The following is a 23,550-nucleotide window of genomic DNA, read 5'->3' on the forward strand; positions in this document are numbered from 1 at the left end:
GCAGAGCATGGTTGAAAGTAAGAAACTGTGAAATTTCACGTCTTAATATGAAAATATTCAAAAATATTTTCGCGGTTCCAATTACTCTAGGAGGCAGGAACTATCGCGTTTCTGATAGAAGAATACCAGCACCATAATATAGAAGCAGATTCAAACCAGAACTCTCACTAAAGTATCAGCAGAGCATGGTTGAATGTAAGAAACTATGAAATTTTACACTATAATATTCAAAAAAATATTTTTGCGGTTCCAATTACTCTAGGAGGCGGGAACTATCGCGTTTCTGATAGAAGAATACCAGCACCATAATATAACAGCAGATTCAAACCCAGAACTCTCACTAAAGTATCAGCAGAGCATGGTTGAAAGTAAGAAACTGTGAAATTTCACGTTTTAATATGAAAAAATATTCAAAAAAATATTTTCGCGGTTTCAATTACTCTAGGAGGCGGGAACTATCGCGTTTCTGATAGAAGAATACCAGCACCATAATATAACAGCAGATTCACACCCAGAACTCTCACTAAAGTATCAGCAGAGCATGGTTGAAAGTAAGAAACTGTGAAATTTCACGTTTTGATATGAAAAAATATTCAAAAAAATATTTTTGCGGTTCCAATTACTCTAGGAGGCGGGAACTATCGCGTTTCTGATAGAACAATACCAGCACCATAATATAACAGCAGATTCAAACCCAGAACTCTCACTAAAGTATCAGCAGAGCATGGTTGAAAGTAAGAAACTGTGAAATTTCACGTTTTGATATGAAAAAATATTCAAAAAAATATTTTCGCGGTTCCAATTACCATAGGAGGCGGGAACTATCGCGTTTCTGATAGAAGGATACCAGCATCATAATATAACAGCAGATTCAAAACCATAACTCTCACTAAAGTATAGTGAAAATATTTTTTGAATATTTTTTCATATTAAAATGTGAAATTTCATAGATTCTTAGATTCAACCATGCTCTGCTGATACTTTAGTGAGAGTTCTGGGTTTGAATCTGCTGTTATATTATGGTGCTGGTATTCTTCTATCAGAAACGCGATAGTTCCCGCCTCCTAGAGTAATTGGAATCGCGAAAATATTTTTATATTAAAGTCTAAAATTTCATAGATTCTTACATTCAAGCATGCTCTGCTGATACTTTAGTGAGAGTTCTGGTTTTGAATCTGGATCTATGTAATGGTGCTAGTATTCTTCTATCAGAAACGCGATAGTTCCCGCCTTCTAGAGTAATTGTTACCGCGAAAATATTTTTTTGAATATTTTTTCATATTAAAATGTGAAATTTCATAGATTCTTACCTTCAAGCATGCTCTGCTGATACTTTAGTGAGAGTTCTGGGTTTGAATCTGCTGTTATATTATGGTGCTGGTATTCTTCTATCAGAAACGCGATAGTTCCCGCCTCCTAGAGTAATTGAAACCGCGAAAATATTTTTTTGAATATTTTTCATATTAAGACGTGAAATTTCACTGTTTCTTACTTTCAACCATGCTCTGCTGATACTTTAGTGAGAGTTCTGGGTTTGAATCTGCTGTTATATTATGGTGCTGGTATTCTTCTATCAGAAACGCGATAGTTCCCGCCTCCTAGAGTAATTGGAACCGCGAAAATATTTTTTTGAATATTTTTTCATGTTAAAACGTGAAATTTCACAGTTTCTTACTTTCAACCATGCTCTGCTGATACTTTAGTGAGAGTTCTGGGTTTGAATCTGCTGTTATATTATGGTGCTGGTATTCTTCTATCAGAAATGCGATAGTTCCCGCCTCCTAGAGTAATTGTAACCGCAAAAATATTTTTTTGAATATTTTTTCATATTAAAACGTGAAATTTCACAGTTTCTTACTTTCAACCATGCTCTGCTGATACTTTAGTGAGAGTTCTGGGTTTGAATCTGCTGTTATATTATGGTGTTGGTATTCTTCTATCAGAAACGCGATAGTTCCCGCCTCCTATGGTAATTGGAACCGCGAAAATATTTTTTTGAATATTTTTTCATATTAAAATGTGAAATTTCATAGATTCTTACATTCAAGCATGCTCTGCTGATACTTTAGTGCGAGTTCTGGGTTTGAATCTGCTGTTATATTATGATGCTGGTATTCTTCTATCAGAAACGCGATAGTTCCGGCCTCCTAGAGTAATTGGAACCGCGAAAATATTTTTTTGAATATTATAGTGTAAAATTTCATAGTTTCTTACATTCAACCATGCTCTGCTGATACTTTAGTGAGAGTTCTGGGTTTGAATCTGCTTCTATATTATGGTGCTGGTATTCTTCTATCAGAAACGCGATAGTTCCCGCCTTCTAGAGTAATTGGAACCGCGAAAATATTTTTTTGAATATTTTTTCATGTTAAAACGTGAAATTTCACAGTTTCTTACTTTCAACCATGCTCTGCTGATACTTTAGTGAGAGTTCTGGGTTTGAATCTGCTGTTATATTATGGTGCTGGTATTCTTCTATCAGAAACGCGATAGTTCCCGCCTCCTAGAGTAATTGGAACCGCGAAAATATTTTTTTGAATATTTTTTCATATTAAAATGTGAAAGAAGAATGGCGAACTTGTATGTAAACTGGGACCCATTGATATAAGATTCGTACATAATTGAAACTTAGTACTACTTGTAGATCTATACAAAACTAACAAAAAAGCAAATGGATAATGAGTTGCAAAAGTTGGAAGAAAAAAGTTATGCAAGGTAGAAGATTATAACCTAAAAAATCGGTAAAAAAACTTTTAAGTTAAACGGTTTTATCTTATGTGCACTGAAAACTAGAAAATAAAAAAATAGTTACTTACCTGTCAACCTACGTAGGTGGTCCCGGTCATATTAGACTAAAATAAAAACGTGGGGCCCATTAACTATTGCTGTAGTACTCTCTTCTAGAGGTTTAATAGGTGTGGATTGCATCGACTTACTATAATCGTAACTGGAGATTTTGACAATCTATAATCAGCCGTAGCTCATGATCTGCCAAAGTATAAAGATATGCTTTGCCATAGGTAGGATTTCACAGGGGCCCCACGTTTTTATTTTAGTCTAATATGACCGGGACCACCTACGTAGGTTGACAGGTAAGTAACTATTTTTTATTTTCTAGTTTTCAGTGCACATAAGATAAAACCGTTTAACTTAAAAGTTTTTACCGATTTTTATTTTCTAGTTTTAGTATTTAATGAAAATGCCTACCGAATATTCCTCATTCTATCTAATTCATTTAGTGCATCATTATTACACGGTCTCTTACCTGACAATTTATTACAATCTAATTCCTCAATACATAGCCCTTCCAGATAGTTTTTTTTTTAACGACCCCAAAAATCATCACATGACCTCTCCTGCTGTGGGTCAGCAGCGGTGAGGGAGTGCCAGACTCTTAAATAAGAACCGTTTTGTTCCGTCGTAGGCCTTTTATGTACCAGGGCCGCGGTAACTCTTTCGAACAATCTCGCAGCCCAGGCAGGCCTTGGCCCTGTTGGGCCCCGCTGGAGTTACTGACAGTTTTCTACTTGTGAAGCCCTTTCATTTGATACCCATATTGGTGGGATTGATAAAAAATTGTTATCAGGCATTTGGTAGCGGCGGCCATCTTAGATTTCAATTTTGCATAGTAAATTGTATTCTACTTGTTGAGACCCATCAACATGGGTATCAAATGAACCTAAGTTATCCGCCATTTTGTAGAGGCCGCCATCTTGGATTTTAATTTTATATAGTACATTGTATTCTACTGGTTGAGAACTTTCATTTGATACCCATATTGATGGGATCGATAAAACCTACGTTATCCGCCATTTTGTAGCGGCCGCCATCTTGGATTTCAATTTTCTATAGTATATTGTATTCTGCTTGTTGAGCCCTTTCATTTGATACCCATATTGATGGGATTGATAAAACCTACGTTATCCGCCATCTTAGATTTCAATTTTGCATAGTAAATTGTATTCTACTTGTTGAGACCTTTCATTTGATACCCATGTTGATGGGATTTATAAGACCTAAGTTATCCGCCATTTTGTAGAGGCCGCCATCTTGGATTTTAATTTTATATAGTACATTGTATTCTACTGGTTGAGAACTTTCATTTGATACCCATATTGATGGGATTGATAAAACCTACGTTATCCGCCATTTTGTAGCGGCCGCCATCTTGGATTTCAATTTTTTATAGTATATTGTATTCTGCTTGTTGAGCCCTTTCATTTGATACCCATATTGATGGGATTGATAAAATCTACGTTATCCGCCATTTTGTGCCGGCGGCCATATTGGATTTACAATGTTATTGATATTACTATATTGTATTGTCATCGGAATTAAAGGTGTATACAAAATTTCAGATTAATCGGTTGACAGGAAGAGGGTGAAATTTGAATTACTAAATTTGACCCAAGAAAAAAGAATGAATAAATAATAAAACAAACTGGGTGAGCTAAATAAAACCGTTTAAAAATCTCAAAACGAAAAGAATATTTGTGAACTAGGAACTTGGTGACCTGGTTTAAACTATAGATGAACGATGTCTTAAAGATCGCCTTCACTGTTTGTTCAGCGTAGGCATCCGATAAAAGTGTGGGCAGCGCAGACGCCGCGACTACCTACGTTGTGCAGGCGTCGCGTTGTCACGGCATCAGTGTAAGGGTGACAGATCAACATCGAGCTGTGCAGCTGAGCAGTTAAAAAAACAGCACAGTCCAGTGCTGTTTTTTAACTCGGCCGTCTCTAATATTTTAATGAGGATACAAACAAACCATGCTGTGCAGCGCTGTGCGAGGCAAGCTCTATTTAGTTGACCAAACATAGCACAGCCTAGCAAAGCTCGATGTTGATTTGTCACCCTTAACTCTTGAGGGTTAATGCATACGCAGCATTAGCGCTGCAGGTGCCCGTCGCATGCACCGCGTAACTGCAGTAATGTATAATTGTGCGACTTCTGCGCCGCAGCGGAGAAGTCGCACGATTTTATTGTAGTGTCGTTACGTTAGCGCAGCGTGCCGCAACAACGTAGCGCAGGCGTCACGTTGTAGCTCAGCAGCAGTGTGTGTAAAAACATAGGTGTTAAACTATTACATAAAAACATGTTTACTAAATGAAACAATATACTCCTTATTAAATACATCTTTTATTTACTTTTTATCACAACATAGAAGAGGATAATGAATTTATTAAGATTGTCCAAGAATGAAGCTGGCGCAGAAACATAGTTCTGGTGTCTGGCATGACCCATGTACCATAATATGCTCATGACATGAGAGACAACACCCTACTGTCCGAGTTCCTACAGGGCAATAGCAGTAATAACCTACTAAACCCATCTCTACACTTTCTCAATTATCTGAGCATTTTCATCCAATACACGATGTCTTCGTAATCGTGCAATGTAATTGACACAACGCATTTTGCACGGTTAATAAGTCCAAATCACTTGTAAATCGGAATCCAAAGATAAATACGGTAGTCGTTGTGCAGAATAGTCAGATATCCAAATAGAAAGTCGTCAAAAAGTAATCCACAAAATCGAATTCAAATCCTAAGTTAGCCGTTGAAAACATAACCAAACATGGAATGACAGAACACAGCACTGACAGCAGCCTCTAGCCACAAACGTTCCAATTTGCGTTCGCACAAAAAAGGTTAGCAATACAACATGCTAACGTTGTAATTATTATTCACTAAATGTGTACTTTGCTTATTCATTGTTGCTGTTTCTATTTTATTTTTAAGTAAAAAATACAAGAAAATGATAACTGCCAAACGTAGAACACGTAGAAACGTAGACGTCCACAAGTGTACGGCGATGAATCTACTTAACTATGAAGATAGGAACGTAATCAGTGACACACGATGCGTTCGCAAACTGCATGTTATCTAATTTTTAATAGATTTAGTTTATTTCTAACTTTTAATTCCCATGAGCTAAAAACTCAATATTTTTTATACAATCCTCTATCAAACTTGTTATTTAAATTCATATAGATTTGCGAATGAATGATCTTTAAATCATGTGGGTCCATTTTCGCCATTCTTCTTTCACAGTTTCTTACTTTCAGCCATGCTCTGCTGATACTTTAATGATAGTTCTAGATTTGAATTGAAGTCTAGATTACAGTTTCATGAAGCATCTATCGAAAACAAATGAGTTTTCGCCCTTTTATCTGGATTGAACTTTGAAAATAACACTTTAATCTTAATACATGCTCTGTTAACACTCAAACGTGAATTGTGAAAAAAAATATTTTTCAGCTGAAATACGCCAGAACTATTCCTGAAAAGTATGAGGAACTATGGAACTCATCTTTATGTGACAATATCTCAGTTTTTTTTTGATTTTCTGAAAAATGCTCTGCTACCGGAAGTTAGCAGATCATTTTGTGAACTATCGTTTTTCAGCTGAAAATGGCAGAACTATTCCTGAAAACTATCAGGAACTATAGAACTCATCTGCATGCGATAAGAACTCAAAAAAAAAGTTGATCTGCTAGACAATGATCTGCCAGGTTCACGGACACTGATTCTGGATAGCTTTTGTTAGTATTTTATCATTTTCATCAAACCAGTCTTCGTGTCTACCAGGTTTGACACCCAGTGTCTGCGAAGCACTAGCGATTAATCCGGTCGAGAGGGTATGCCAGTTAGCTACAGAATCACCATGCTCAACGTCTATTAGCTGGATCGCATCACTAATTGCCTGTATATAGTTTGAAATTTGAAAACTTTGAAATTTTTCCAAATCTAGGTACTTAGGCTTCACTCCATGAGATCTGCGAGGAGGATATAAACGAAGCTTCATCTTGGTGACAACAAGACGGTGGTCCGTGGAGCACATTGCATTAGCATCACGCATAACACGTGTAATCTGTACTTGGGAAATGTCTCTTTGCCGAACGATTATGAAATCAATCAGGTGCCAATGCTTCGATCTCGGAAGCATCCAGGTAGTTTTGTATTTAGCCGGGAGTCTGAACATGGTGTTGGTGATGGCCAGTTCGGATTCGGCACAGAGAGATAGCAGGAGTTGTCCATTACTATTTATGTTACCGACACCATGTCTTCCCAAGACCTTTGGCCATGCTTCAAAGTCACGTCCGACTCGCGAATTGAAGTCGCCCATCAGAAGTATCTGTTCCCTTTGGGCAATTTGGGGTGTCTGGAAATTGGTCATTGATACACCCGTGCATCGGAAAGCATGTTAGCGTCGGTCCTGCCCCTGATCTCTCTCAGGTCGTGTCGGATTGTCGTCCCATCGGGCTATGAGAGTGAAGGAATGGTGAGTGCACCTGTGTCTGCGCAAATGCTCGTGCACTATAATATGTCCTGCGCAGCTGGCTGATCTCCTTATATGAGAACAGCCGCCATGGCCGATGAAAATCCACTACGATAATATTATTATTATTTGGTTTGAACCTAGTAAATGTGCCAACGATATCTCATCGTATTTACTACACAAATACGTGAAAACTGTAACAATGACGCCATAGAGAGTAATCTGTGTGAACAGGCATTATAGTTATCTGCTGCGATATACATACGATGATTAATTCTATACGTAACGAGGTTTTGGGAGAGTATCACTAAAGGTACTCTGATTTTGTTTTAAAATAGTAGTCAAGTTGTATTTGTTAGACAAAAGTGTGTATTTTAACTTGTGTTATGCGATTTAAAATGTTATATTATTGTTGATTACTTACCAACTCGGGGAAGTATGTAGTCTGAATTTTTTTTTGCTATTTGTGGGCTCATTAAAAAAAAATCTAAATATAATTATTTAAAGTGACGAAATATAGCTGAAAAAATATGAAGCATTTTTTAAAAGTCTTCTTTTCAAACCAATGCATAAGGTTTAAGTTATTAAAGCTAAATCACTTATTAGATCAACCATGATTTAAGTTTGAGACACTATTTAGCAAATTCGTTCACTCTATTAGTAAGACAGCCAGACAATAGGACATACATTAATCTAATAATAAAATTACCCTGATTCGTTGTCTCGGAGTAACGAACTTCGTGATTTATATGGACTTGTGTCAGCATCGGGATATCGCTGTCTTTGCGAACTATCTTGTTAACGATAACGAATCGAACAGTAGACAACACTACATCTTATTTTAATAAAGAGGAAACGATTTTTAGTTCCTTTGTACCCTAAACCACACAGCCCACCGCACAGTGACATAGTGCATAAGTGAAGTGTTACTAACATAAGTTTTTTTATATACTAACAATGTTTGTATATGCACCCTGAAAATAAAGAGATTTGATTTGATTTGATAAATAATAATAATAATAAGCCCCGCAGGGCATCTGAGGCGGATGACGGGGAGTAGCGACCCCGCGGGGCTATATATCCGAGTGCTCCAGGGAGAGTATACTGTCCCCCATCTCCGGCTTGCCGGAGTGAAGCATGACGGGGGATAGGTCTCTCGCCTCTTGGCTTGCCTTCACCGGCCGGTCAGAGTGGAGTCGCTACAGCAATGCTCGGAGGGTAGGTGCCTCGTGGTAAGTGGCGAGTGGGCCGGTGATGCTGGACCCACAGGGAGCGCGTGATCTTTTTTTTTTATCGACGTAAAATCATCAAATGACCCCTCCCGCTGTGGGTTAGCAGCGGTGAGGGAGTGTCAGACTCTTACTGACTAAAATCGTCGTGTTCCGTCATAGGCCTTTTATGTACCAGGGCCGCGGTATCTCTTTCGAACAACCCGCAGCCCCGGCAGGCCTTGGCCCTGCTGGGCCCCGCTGGGGTTGCTGACGACTCTTTGAGGAGCGCGTGGAACAACGCGCGCCGTCGACACGGGTCTGTCGTCTAGGAAGACAGAGGGACGATGAGCCACCCGAACTCACCGCCCACAGACCCACGCCTACGGTGGCCGGGAGTCATCTCGCGACACCCGGCGCCCATGGTGTCTACCTGGTCCAGCGCGGCGGCCGGGATGAGAGGTGCGGACTCTCTGGCGTTCCGCCTCCTCCTTCTCGAGCATGACCGCTTCGCAGAAGGAGGCGACGGCATCCCATTCCCTCTCGCCCCGGACCATGGCCTGAACCAGGGCCGGACGCGAGAGGTCGCCGCCGCCCAAAGCCTCGACGAGGACCCGGCGGTGCCCTTCCCATGCGGGGCACACCTGGACTGTGTGGTCCACCGTGTCCTCGGGGCTGTCCGCACAATGGTGACACCCGGGCGCCTCCTCACGACCGATGCGGTGCAGGTACCTCCCGAAACAACCGTGTCCGGTGAGGACCTGCGTCATGCGGTACGTGAGGGCGCCGGGAGCGCGTGATCTGCGTTTAAAGTCCGCCGAGGTATCCTCACCCTTCTCAGCCGCTCGCATGTACCTGTTGCCCCCTTGTTGCGATTTAGCGACTGATTCCCGGGGGCCCAGTAAGTGAGTTGGCGAGTCTCCACCTGCCATTTTTACGTGTATTTATTACATTGTTATCGGCAGGTGCCATAGTTCCCGTAGTTTCCCCATTCCTAGTCCACTAGCATCCCATCACAATAACCCAAGTAGTTTTCATCCATAGTTAGCAATAGTTTAGCACAGAACCGGGGATTGTCCTTGGGTACATTTCTATAGTGTATACGGGGATAATCGTCGGTTTTGTGTCACCATTTCATTAAAGTTGTCTCAAAAGGGCTTCAGCGTGTTGGCTTCGGCCCCACGTTCGCCTCCCAAAAATCCGGGACTCTGTAGTCCCGAGGTCTGGTAGAATAATAATAATTTATTTCAGACTAATTGTCCATAGAGTGTTAGTAGTACAATGAAAAGATACTTAAGAACTATGTATATTATAATATATTATATGTATATTATGTATACTATGAAGCCCGAAACTACTAATCTAATTTGAAAAATTATTTGGACACTGTTGGATAGCTGCACTATCCCCGGTTAACATAGACTTTTTTAATCCGGAGATGAATGAAATCGAGGAATCTAGATTTCAGAATCCAGTTTGACTACTCTTCTTAGACCGACTTTTACTTAATCCATCTCTTTATGAGTTAGGCACCTCCGTTTTGGATCCATTTAGTTGAAAATTCATATTATGTATATATTTTAATTCGATATTTATCCAGTAATTATCCGGTAGATGGCGCTGCATAGTCCGCTATATTTTTTTTGTAGTAATAATAAGTGCTCTTTGATTTACCTGTTTATTAATGAGTAACGAATACAGAAATATTCATACATTGTTTATTTTTTATCTATGACGTAAATAAAGTTTGTATGACGTTAATATTAACTTTGCTTTAGGTAAGTAGGTACCTACATGAATGAATGATTGTTCCTAAGAGGTAAACCATATGTGTATCGGTATATTTTTGTAAATACCTTGATTGCTATTACATTTTTAATATATTTAATTTCGTTAGTCTTGTATTAATGAACTATTTGAAACTGTCGTAAGTGTTTTAAACAATTTAGCAAAGTAATTGAATTTGGCACCTGCCTAGATAAAGCTCTATTATTTAAGTTTAAAATGAAGTAGTTAAAATAATGCTAATTGAGGGAATTTTAATTAAAAGGCGTGCAGGTCGTACGCCTCGTAATTAAAAGGTGGTGTAAACATCGTTTTTAACAATGAAGTGATTAATTTGCCGCGTTAGTTTTGTAATAAATATTTTTAAAGATTCTCTAGATATAAGGAAGGCCTGTACTCCACCAAAGTGAAGCGCACAAGAGTGGAGCGCAGATGTCTTTAATCCGTCAAAAGAATAGAATGAATAGAATCATTCAATAGTGATTTGGCGGAGGAGAGCAGATTACAATAAGGAAATTCTGTGACTTGTAATAACTGCCACTTCAAAATCAAACGAAAACGAACCTTATTAACAGTACATAAGTACACCACAAGTCAATTAAATCAATCAAACAAAGAAGGCAGTAATTCCTTTAAAGCTTGCAAATGTCGAAGAGATACATGAACGGAGGGGAATTCATAGTTCTCAAGGGAAATTAAGTGTTCGCCACACCTTTGTACTTAAATGTACTAAAGACTACTTCGGTAATTTTCTGAACCTACATTATTTTGTACTAAGTTTGTTTAAAATTTCAATGCTACTACTTAGTTGCTACTTAGCAACCACGATTTTTACAGTACCCCTTTGGATTTTAAAAAAGGCTCCGAAAACCCCTAGTGTTTTCTATTATACGCAATAGGATTTATTTTTCGCATCAGCGATTTTGAAAGAGATTTTTTACGAAAACTTATTAAGATTCGCCCTTTGTGTGATGGTTTCAAAAATAACAGCGGAATATGAGTGAGAAATTGACAATTACCTAACTATCGCGATTCATGAGATACAGCCTAGTAACAGCAGGACGCACATCGAAGTAATAGAGTCCCACCAGATGGAAGCGAAATCTTGGTAATAGGGTTTTTCGCATTCGACACAGAACCCTAAAAGATATCTAACAGTTTTCCCACTTTGAACTTACAAAAGGTGCACTAGCTTCACCTACTAAAAGATACACATAGACTTAGTTATCAACGTTCTAATATGTAGGTACTTCCAACAGAGTGCGTCACCAGGTACGACTGGGATCGGATATCACTTTACTTCGACGTCGCGGACAAATGTTTGTATAACTATTTTTATGTCGCTAAATAAACGTTGCTACTTTCAAAATATATCGCTAAGGGTTTTTTATGTCTATATTACTTTCATATGGTGGAATTTGCTTACTTTGTTTGCTATAAGATTATTAATATCGGTTATACTGAAAGCCGACCCCAATAGACTTGGCTAGGCAGATAATGTTTTCTAGAGGCTATACTGTTTCAAGCTATCGAGTTGTTTGAAGATATTCAGGTTAAAAAGAAAATACTACTTGAGAAAAGTTGCCATAAAGGCGCTAGTTTTTTATGTTAGTTGGGATGTAGGTAGGTACAGTAAAAATTATGTAATGATGATGAAAATTATCAGCTGATTTCCAACAAAAAGCTTTTAACACACACACACCTTGACATAAATACATCAAAACTTTGCCTCCAAACCTTCATCAAATAGCTTTAATTAAAAGAAAGATCCACGAAGGAAGGAGTAAAACGTTACTCATGGAAACCGCGTATCAATTCAAGACTATCCCAGTCTTATTTACACAGTTAATGCAACACGGAGAATGAAGAAATGGAGCTGAATGTGAACAAATATGGTCATGCAGATGGAACAGCTTAGGATAAACAGGGCTACTGATATACCTATACCAGCGACTTTTTCACCAGGGTATTTTCATTTTCATAACCGAAAATTATCAAATGAATTTCTTCCAATTTTCACACAGTGAGATAAACTGTCGGACTCTTATGTACGAGTAACCCCACAGAAAGATATGGTAGAACGAGCTTACCGTACATGTTTTCATAAGAAAGTAAAACTGTTGATTATTTTGTTCTAATTCAAAACTCCATTAGTAAATCAATCTGTAGCTTTTTAACCAAACATCAAGCCGACTGCGATACAAAATAAGGTATCGAACAAATCATTTATTCAGCCCCACAACTCGGGTAAAGTGAATATTTTGTGTGCCTTCCTTCTTTCCTTTTTCACAAGTAATCTGTGTTTATTTGTGCTTTATTTGAGGCGCTGAGTTAGGGAAATGAGAAGTTCTACGATGTTTATATTTAGATTAGACTACAATCCAATGTAAGCAAAACGATTGGAACATAATTTAAAGCCATTATAGTTGCCTAGCTCAAAGTACTGTTTGAGGGCGGTGCAGCACGTCTTATTTTTCCAACTCTTCGTATTTTACAAGAAACTATGTATTTGTTATTACATATGCCAAGACGTACTGAATTCAAAATGTAAACATTATATTTCAATTAAAATTAATTAAGACAAAGACGTGGATGATCTATCAGTGTATCAATTTAACATAGGTACTTCGACCTTTATACAATATTATTGCGAATATCTAAAAGATACAAAGAACGTAAAAAGAGTATTGTATTGCTCTAAAAAAAGAAATAATAAACTTTTATGCCAAATAAGCAAAACAATTTCTATAAAATAAAATTGTAGCGCAAATATCTCGGTCTATTATCATAATCATATATCAAAGTGAGCAAAACAATATTATAATAAAAATCTTTGCCAGAGACGTCGCGTGAAAAAGTGCTAAAAAATACAGCAGTCTGAAAATACGTTACCGAATACTGATATTATGTGAAAATGTGTTTGACGTATGGTTCGTGTAATAAATCGATCATTTTCAGTGATATTTTATGCTGTGTCTTGAGCAAGAGAGTTGGAAATTTCTTGCAAGTTGGCCGTCAAGCAAACAAATCAAGAAGGAATTTGCAATTGAATTAAGAATTAAGTGTGTAAAAAAAAAAACAGTTTTATTTTTGTATCTAGAGGCAGAGGTAGATCACCGATAAGATAGATTAATTATCCTATATATTATAATGTATATTATAATTAATTTTCAGATATTTTCAAATAATTAAGAATTCACACTCTTCAAATTTGGATGTTGGTATGACGGTTGACAGAGAGGAATGGAAGCGGAAAACATATTGCACCGACTCCAAATAACTAGGGGAAAAGGGCAGGAAGAAGAATATCTATTAAAGCACATTTGTTATCGAAATAGAAATAATGAAAAACGCATTCTATTCTACTATTTTACCCTTCCACTCCACATTGCATAAAAAAATTGATAAACTTAGGTATCTAATCATTCTATCTCAGTTTCACCAAACGCAATTTAAATCATTTTGCTCCAAGGAAATACAGCACTTTTTCAGATTTAGCATACTGAACAGAAGGTTCTATTGCTAGCCGCAGTACTGTTACACGTGTAACGAATACCAATGAATAGGGAACTTTTCTTGTACCTGATTCTGCAAGCATTTTTAAAGTTAACGCGTTGAGACAAAAGGAATTAGGTCAAGTTTTCAGTATTGTTTCCTGATCATCAGGAATCGCCGTGACTAGGATAAAACCTATATTTTTTTTTTATTTAAACATTTATTTCGAGCAACAGGACTCATAGTGTTAGTAACAATTGTACTTATAAACTATGTTAGTACAACACGAATACACAATATTTATATTATATGGACAAACAAAACGCCTATCTATAATAGCTTACTTTAATAAATGGACCATCTCACACTGAAATAATTTTTCAAAGCGGGCTTGGAGTAACTATGATACTTAAGTATATAGTTCCTGAGATTTCAAACAACCAAACTCAGCTCAGTGTATGTTAAAATTTTAATGATATTTCAGCGTTTTAATTAAGCATTTTCTATTCTAATAGAAAACTTTGTTTGTTTGTTTGGTTGTAATGAATAGGCTCAAAAACTACTGGACGGTTTTTAAAAATTCTTTCACCAATCGAAAGCTACATTATCCACGAGTAACATAGGCTATATTTTATCCCGGTACGGGCAGTAGTTACCACGGGATGCGGGTGAAACCGCGGGAAAACGGCTAGTCTTTCATAAACAGAAGGAATTGTCGAGAACGTCAGATAGTATAGATATTCTTGAGTGTTCTAATACAACAAATCTTAATTTTAAGTCTGATATCATATTCCCGGTCTATAATTATATCCACAGTTATATCTACCATTATTTTTGTCAACAATTAAAAGGTTTTTCGTAAACGATTACCTACGGTCAGATGTGCTGTGTAAATGTTTCACTCAAAGTGAGAGTTAATTAAGCCTCGGACAATATTTGTCTTCGTGTTGGTACGGTGGTTTTAAATGCGGGAACATACCTATAGTTAAGTACGTATATGCAACGAGCTTTTGTTTGTGGCTCTGACCGCATGATTTCAAGGAAATCAGTTTTTTTCTTTGGTATAAAATAGTTCTTTTTTATTGAAATTTTAATAATTACATACAGTTCTTAAGTCTAAACTCGCCAAATTTTTACGTTTGATGGCGAGATAATACATACTGTTAAGGTATATAGAGGTAGTAATATTTTTCGGTAGGTGTAAACTCGGTTATAAAATATCGGAAAGGACCGGTAATATTGCTATGTCATTCCTACTTAGAAGTTCGCACTTACTACAATACCTTTTAATATTACACTTTTTGTTTCAGGTAAACAATTTGGACATTCGCTGAAACTGCTCAGCTTGTCGAGGACTGATTAATACATTGCACAGAGCTGCAAACAATGCAAAACTTTGTGTCAATAAAAAGGTTTTCACTCTTCCACGCAATGAATCTGCTGAAAATATTGATGATTCGTGTAAGGATGATCGCCGTATTTTAAGGGTAAATAAGAAGGTATTATACATATGTATAAGAGAAAGGTGTTATGAACATTAACTATATTACATCATAAAAGACTCACATAAATATCCATAAAACGTTGAAATTCGACAAACAAAAGTGTCTAACAAAGCGAACTTAGAACAAACAACTTAATAGAAAACAAGATTGTTCTGACTATTATTTATAGTAGAAGAAAGCTCATACATCACACTGTTTACGTAGTTCTAACTTAGAGTCGTTCACCACTGGATAAGAAATGCAATCTTAACGATAATAGGAGGAAGTATTTTTGTTGGGTTGTCTGTAATGGATAAACTAAAAACTACTGCAGCTATTTAAAAGGAAAAAAGAAAGAAAGAAAGAATTACACTATTGGGAAGCTACAAGCTAAACTCTTTGCAAGTAACATCAGTAGGCTATATTTTATCCCGGTACGGGTTATAGTTCCTACGGTACGCGGGTGGTTAGTAAGTAATAAAATAATAACTGTATGTATATCTGTACATGAAACCTTTTTTCGATGGTGTTAATAGCCATGAACCGAACAAAGAACTTTCAATCCTTTTCACTCTGAAATAAGCATCGGGATGTCAGTGCAACTGGAGGAAAAAGCTTGTCATTAAATAAATGATTCCAAGTTCCAATCGAGAAAGTTTTGGACAACGAGGGGAGAAAGTAACGCTTATCACTTTTTCACACTTTCCTTTCCGTCTTCGATCGCTTTAATAATTTATGGTTTTGTAGATCTGTGATTTAAACTTTATCACCACTTTTATTTTGGCAGAAGTTGAAAAAGATAAGGAAATTGCTAAAAAGAATTAAATTTTACTGCTGACAATTATTTTTTAAACGCGATGTGGGTTTCGTATCCTGTGGTTGTGAGTCTATGGCTAAGAAATTCTGAACTTTGTCTAATACGGAGAAAGATAATTTTATTATTAAACATGTTTTCTACGTAAAATAGTTTCATGTAAAACGTGCTGGTATATTAGGAGCTTCGTATATTTTTAAGTGATTTTCTATTTATTTCATTGTACAGTAACTTTTGGGGGATCTTTTAACAGTAATTAATTTGATGATGTTAAATTGACAAAACATAACCCTTTTTGACAGTCAGTAAAAAGTAACAAGAGCATCAAATTCACAAAAAAATAAATATAAACCACCAAAATAAGTATACCTAATTAATACAAGTTAATTACAAAATTCATGTGGAATGGGAAGTTAATCTCCCGCAAACAATGACGTTGATTATGCCGTCAAATTGCGGAGGTAATCACTTTATGTTAATTACAATGCATTATTCATTAATGTTACCGTTAGCCGTGTTATAGACGTCCCGGTAGCAACTTTGTATGTTCTAAGGGTGGTATTAACTTAAGAGTAAGTTAGATTACTTTGTCGTTTGATTCGAGTTATCTTATCATATCATCTGCCTAGCCTTTTTTCAACTATGTTGGGGTTCAAGTCTCAGCAGCTCAGTACCAGTGTGTAGTTTTATATGGAGTGACTGCCTCTGTGATCTCCCCATGGTTGTCAGACTTTTTTGGAGTATGTAACAACTGACCGTAATAAGTAAGAAAGATGTTCCAATGATAGCTGGAACGCAGTAACGAGCCTCCTGAAAAACGGAGTAGCTGGATGCTCATGTCAAGATGGTTAGGTGCCCATTCAAGGACCGACCACGCCAAACGCTGCTTACCCTTATGATGAATAGACTCATGCGACTACATCCTATAACTATGCATAACCATGGCACATTTTCTATTGCCTTTCGTTAGAGCAAAAAGTTATCATTGACAGATTGCAATCAATGTGACTTAGCATTTTTCAGTTAGTTGTAAGTATAAACACGATATGCGACACCTTCTATAATGCTTAACTATTCCAAACCCACTTACACACATGCAATTCCCTACATTGCTCAGCGCAGCACCTCACTTATTCGAGTAGGCTCTAATCACTTCCTTTGAACATCGACCTGCACGGCCTAAGCTAAGCCGGCTTGTAGGCCTACCACTTCGTACAATCAACAACGTTGCCAACACTGTAAAGATAGAATCTGAATAAAGCCTCCTTTAGTTCTGACATACCACACAGGGTTCCAAGAACCGACTTATTGGAGCGAGAGTTTCAATGAAAACGTTCAGAACGTTTGTGTAAAGAAATGTTTTGATTTTTGGGAATTAATAGTGAGGTGATTGATCCTAGTTATACCTAAAAAATTCAGTATGTAGTGCAGTATAGGACTTCGGAAATGTAATAGTGACGTTGAAATATGCTAATGCTTTCTGTAAATAAATAAGTCTGAAACGCGTGGATAATTACAAAATCTCTAATACATATTTACAAGAACACAAATGCATGTGATTTATTCAATAATTATTTGCAAAGAAGCTGAACGGTTTTTTTTAATATCAATTATTAAAATTAAATTAAAATAAAATTGGTCTCCACCTTTCAATTCGGAACGCATGACGTTATGGGTTTTCTTTCATGAACCGAATATTTGTAGGCGTATTAAATGTCATGGGGTCTCTACATATAGCATAACATAGCTCACCATCGCGCGTACCTGTAGGTATACTTTGTGATCAATGAATGGGAAGAAAAAAGGTTTAATATGACCAAAAACCGGAAAACTTAGCGTGGGATGGACCTTGACATTTTTTGTTGTAAAATTTGAGTCGCGCCGATGCGCTCCGACGCCTCATTGGGTGTAAGTCGTGCTGAAAATTAAATGGGTCGTTTGTTCGATCACGCTTATAAGGTAGGCACAAGTACTACCTCTAGATACCTGCTTACCTACTAGGTACGCTTGAGTGACAATATTTGTAAGCTTAGAGTATCTCTCCATCTATCCTACTTTGTTGTATTACGAGTATGATCGTGGTACAGAATAAATAGTTTAAAAGGTGCATTGTAACATATAATAAATGTAGGTATAGAACATAACTTTGCAGGGTTTGAACGAAATATAATAATTATAATAAAAATATACCTAAGAATTTATACAATGGTTATTGACACTTCATGCTTATTTAAACAATACTCCGTCCGTCGCACTGTTACCTACGATACGATAAAACTACAAAAATTAGTTTATAATTTTGGTAACTACATAGGCAACATAGGACCATGTCACGTTAATATAAGTTTAGATAACTTACTGTGAAAATATATAACAAACAACACACATACAAACAGACTCACACACACACAGATTTATCTTACTGTCATCAATTTCCTTTTGGGCTTCGTCACATAGTCGAATGAAAAAAGCAATATCAAATACCCACCCATGTAACAATATGTTATGCACCCTTTATGTAATGAGGTCATTGACACCGATATTAAACCAAGACTTTCTGAAATAATGTTTGTTCATGAAACTCTGCTTCTGAACAAACTATGTTGATTTACACCAGCGGTATTTTGCGTCTTAGCTTGCAAAATGCTTGTGTGGTTCTCGTTACGGTAAGGTTTTAGCTAACTTTAGTATGCACGTATTTGTGTAAGGGTGCATTTAAGTCAGAGGAGTGAATGCTCATGCTATCCCCACCTATTATATTATTTATGAAAAATACCGAAATACTGCTCTACGAGTGTTTTCATGGAAATAATTTGGTTAGGAAAAGTGCCAAACTACTGTAAATGCATGCTCTTGATCTGGCTCCATTCTTTCTATTGTGCGTAGTTCCAGTAAAATGTATATTTATATCATCATCTGACTTTTTACTGTCCCAATGGGGCACAGACCTTTTCTCATACACAGAAGGAATGTGCATTTATCAAAATACTTTCTAAAGGTGAATTGGCGATTTCAGATTTAAATTCCAGGTTTCCTCATAATGTGTCAATACCTATACTTAGAAAAGTTACGAAATAGGAAGTATACCTAGGTAATGAAATATATTCGATTGTCGACTTAATAAAAGCACGTTAAAACTGGCACAAACATGATTATCATACATCTAAAAAGTTTGCTTATATAATACACATTTTTATCAAAAAATAAATGGAACTTTAATCATAGTGCCTCACTTTCAAGTACAGTTCCGATCGACCCTGAGTAGTGCTGCACGAGGGCCCTTGACAAAGATAATATTATCGATAAAATGCTCATTATCGATATATCTATAGTGATGCGCACGTGCCTGTAATAAATCTAATGGTATCGAACTGCAGTTATGTTGCTGGAAGAACTGTAACTTTCATTTCGAAAAGTTATCTAATGGCTATAAATTGGAACCCAACCTATACTAAACATTAGAAAGTTGAAGCGTTTGTTTGGTTGAATGCACTAATCTCAGAAACGACTGGCCTGAAAAAATCTTTCAGTTTTAGACAGCTATCAATAAAGACTACTTTTATCCGGGTGTTCGTTAAATAGTTCCCACAGAACACGAGTGAAACCGTTGGCTGAGGTCAGTATGAACTAACAATTCTGACATGTGTTGTTTTTGAGGCCATAAAGATCATTTGTTTTCAGCCTCCTTTCTCTTATTTGACCTCCACTAAAAACTTTAACGACGTAATATTTTGTATCTTTATTATCACACACAACCATAAACATTCTTTATATATTTACATTATTAGGCAGAACAATATATAATTAAGGTTGTTCATAAACCTTAACCGTTAATTTGAACCCAGTCTTAACTAGAGATTAAATGTATTGTGCTATCTAAGGTTAAACTGAATTTGGCAAGTTAGTGACCCGAGAATGAGCCTCCTTAGGCCTTCTTAATCTCCAATATACCTGATGACCACAGTCTGCCAGTGAGGGTCCCAAAATTGTAACTTATAGGATTACTTCAAAGGATATCAGATTTTCGGAACCTTAATGTCGTGGAAAGTTCTTAATTTTAGCAAATTAATTGATCGAAGCATTTATTTAATTGAATCAATTTAAAAATAAAAGATTGATAGCTGAACTTTAAAGTAAAAAAGAAAAAGTAATCACGAACCAATCGTTCATTCAAGATTTAAGGCATTGGTTAGTAAGTGCGGACAAAGATGAATGGCTTTTCTCTTCTCAATAAGTATTCACTTCTAAAATGCTTTCTTTTCTTAAACTCACTAAACATTTCCTGATGTAAAAAATGTGGGGAGAATAGTATAATCAAACTCAACTCAATAAACTCAAAACCCAGAAACCTTAATGTCCTTAAAATTAAGACTACAAACAGTCTAGGTCCCAGAATATACTTTTGCTTAAAAAAAAATCGCAGCCCGTAACAGTACTAGTTGAATTCTACAGTCAATTGTTTTTCGACCTAATAATAAGAGTCATCGTTCGAAAATTAATTTATCTCACTTCACAGTATGTTCATACAATTTGTTATCCGCTGCACTTAACTCGCGAGATGCATTCTAATCGGCGCCATTTTAAAATCATTTGTTTTTATTGCTTCATAATGTTGGACAGTTCATTAGTCTCGCTTAAAACTTAATACTCAACATTAAAAGCGGTTTTACACCAGCGGTTTTCTGCTCGGTTTTATTACGCGCGACTCATAAAGCATTGCACGCCTAGAACAATTCTATTCTACCGTGTTGTTACGGGATATATATCGGGTGTGTCGTACCTAATCACATTAAATCGTATCACATATACTTTAAGATATTCTAAAGCGATTTGTAAAAAATATACCTAATCCGTTCAGTGGTTTGGTCACAGGAGTCATTTTTGTTTTCATAATTTACGATATCATGTGTAACGTAGAGATAAAGTAAGGAGTATCGAATGTTTTGAACAGTTGGTCTTCTCAAGAATTTCTTAACATAAATCCGATGAATATACTTCTTTGCAATGAATCATTTGCTACGTCATAATTCCTCATTTATAGACATCAATATATGTAAATATAGGCGTTATTATTCAATATCTATATACATAGGTATATCCAGCAATAAATGAACCCTTTAAGTACATGGAAAATAACTATTGTTCTATATTGCTGATACGCTATTTAGGTTACTATAGTATTTATACAAAACCTTGGACTTTACTGTGTATACTTTTATTACCTGACAGTGGGAAATCCTAATTGGAATGACATAATCGGAAACCAGATTAGTGTCGAAGATATTATATGTTACCGTGTATTAAGTATTTGGATTCTCGCGAACTCATGAATAAAATAGCGGAATTAAATATTTATTCTTGGAAATTAAAAGTTTATTTTTTTAATTTAGGATGTGTGTGCATTTTCCATTTTACCTCAACATAGATTCTCATCAGCCAATCGGATGATTGACTCTCAAGAAAAAAACTGTCACAACTTTTATATTTACCAAATACATATATATCGTCATATATGTACATATATTACGTATTAGTGGCCCGCCCCGGCTTCACACAAGTTTGAGTTATATACTTAATCCTTCCTCATTCAAGCATACATAGGGCCAGGAAGACAAAAAGACATCGGGAATCTACTTTATTTTAAACTACGTGGATGATGCACATAATAAAAAATATATCTCTATTAACTTATTTACAGTTATCCAGTACCTGTTATCAGGCTAGTAAGCCTTACTTAGTAGAATGGATAGATCTGAGAGTGAACTCACTCAGTGTAGCCTTCGTGGTCGGCTGGGATGCACGTGCGTGCTAACGCCATCTAACGCGAGATCAAACAAAGTTTACGAACTAATATTGTGTTAAAAATAAGTGAGAAATTGTTTTAATTTGGTTTGTTATTGAGTGATGTGTTTTTGTGAGTTGGAAAGTGAAAAAAGAATTGTTTTCTTTGGATTTTGGATTTCATTTTGATTTTGGTATCGATTTGGAAAACAGCTGGAAAACTTTTTCTTAATGTGGAGTAAAAGTAAGTGAACTTTTTATATGTAAATAAGTATCGATCATTTAAGTAATTATTCTATAAATAAAATGTAATATAAAAACTGTGACCATCGACGGATTAATACATATTTATCAGTAAAAGGAAAAGTGACGAAATAAAAATGATATTCCGTTGCGATACATCCTTGTATTATTACGGAATACTTAATAAGCATACTGTAGCAATATTTAGAAAAGAGAACGTTTTTTCTTTCTTAAAATTAAAATATATACATATACTGAGGTTTCCCGCGATTTCGGTTAGGGAAATGGAAAATAAATTCCATGCCTGAAATTCTTGCCGGCCCTATGTTTTATAGTGCTTTCGTAGAAAAAATACTGCTGGCTTCGGATTTTATTTACAGAGTCTACAGATTTTTTATGTCGGAAAGCACACTAAATCAAACAAAAATATCAAAAATGTTGTTAATTCGTCAGTAAGTTATGCACTCTTTTCCGGGTTACAACTAGGATCTTTCGTATTTCAACTCCATTGAGGATAGCCGTTTGTTTCCGCATACACATAAGTAGGTAATCATCAATTTATATTATTATTTTAAGTTTACCTTCCTTCCTTTATTGACATTTCGTTTTTGGAAATCTTTTAGGCCCACTTTTCTGCAAGCCTGACAACTCAACAACTTGCTACTAGTATAAAAAAAACGTTTAAAGTCCAGATTCTAGAAGAATTCTTCATTGATTATTTACCTACGATTATCTATTAAGATGTCAAGTTAAATAAAATATGGTACAGTTTTTAATTTCAAGAGCCAACTATAATATTGAAAATACGTTTAAAAAAATGGTAATCTTAATCTAGTCTTAGTTGTTAATGTTAATCTTAAGTAGTAATAATAAAAACCAAGACATGATAAAGTCTTCAATTTAGATGGAAATTTTAATTTTGCCAACTAACACACTGCTCTGAATATTAAACGATTAAAATGCTATAAAAATGACATGTTGTTCTAACAATTAATTGTTACGTAGGTACAATATGGCATGAGGTATAGTCGCACGGAAGTCCCCGTAGGATTTGTTTAGACCCACTCATTATTTAGTGTCAATAAACTCTTGGAATTCATATTACTTCAATCAATAATTCAATACATACGTAAACAAAATTATTTAGAAGTTGGGTTTTATGATGTACCTAATACCTAATAATAATGGTGCAAAGATTGTCGGTCACGTTGGTTGTTCTTTCTAAAAAGATCAGCTACGCAGTTCATATAGTGCTCACAAGCCTTTTGACAGACACAGGTTCACTTTCTATTCTCTAACAATAGTATACTATGCCCTTCAGTCGCTCCTTGTAAAGCGCTGGTATTCAGCTACACCCGATTAGACTGGCAGCCAACCCCAACATAGTTGGGAAAAAAGTTCGGAGGATGAGTATTCTATGCCCATACTTTCGATGAGATCAGGATCATATCAAGATGT

General features: G+C 36.1%; 1 protein-coding gene across 4 annotated transcripts in view; it reads left to right on the plus strand.

Moving 5' to 3' along the window:
- The window catches only part of LOC110376590 (adenylyl cyclase 78C), a 135,124-nt gene that overhangs the window by 44,048 nt on the left and 67,526 nt on the right, over nucleotides 1-23,550 (plus strand). For 3 of the 4 annotated variants that reach the window (XM_064034919.1, XM_064034917.1, XM_064034920.1), the window contains exon 1: nucleotides 21,872-22,093. The exons of the other annotated variant lie outside the window; for it this stretch is intronic. The gene's annotated coding sequence lies outside the window, so the exon portion shown is untranslated. Of the gene's footprint in view, nucleotides 1-21,871; nucleotides 22,094-23,550 lie in introns of those variants that run through there. 4 annotated transcript variants of the gene reach the window in all.

This window comes from Helicoverpa armigera, chromosome 5 (genome assembly GCF_030705265.1).
Source record: "Helicoverpa armigera isolate CAAS_96S chromosome 5, ASM3070526v1, whole genome shotgun sequence".
NCBI lineage: Eukaryota > Metazoa > Arthropoda > Insecta > Lepidoptera > Noctuidae > Helicoverpa > Helicoverpa armigera.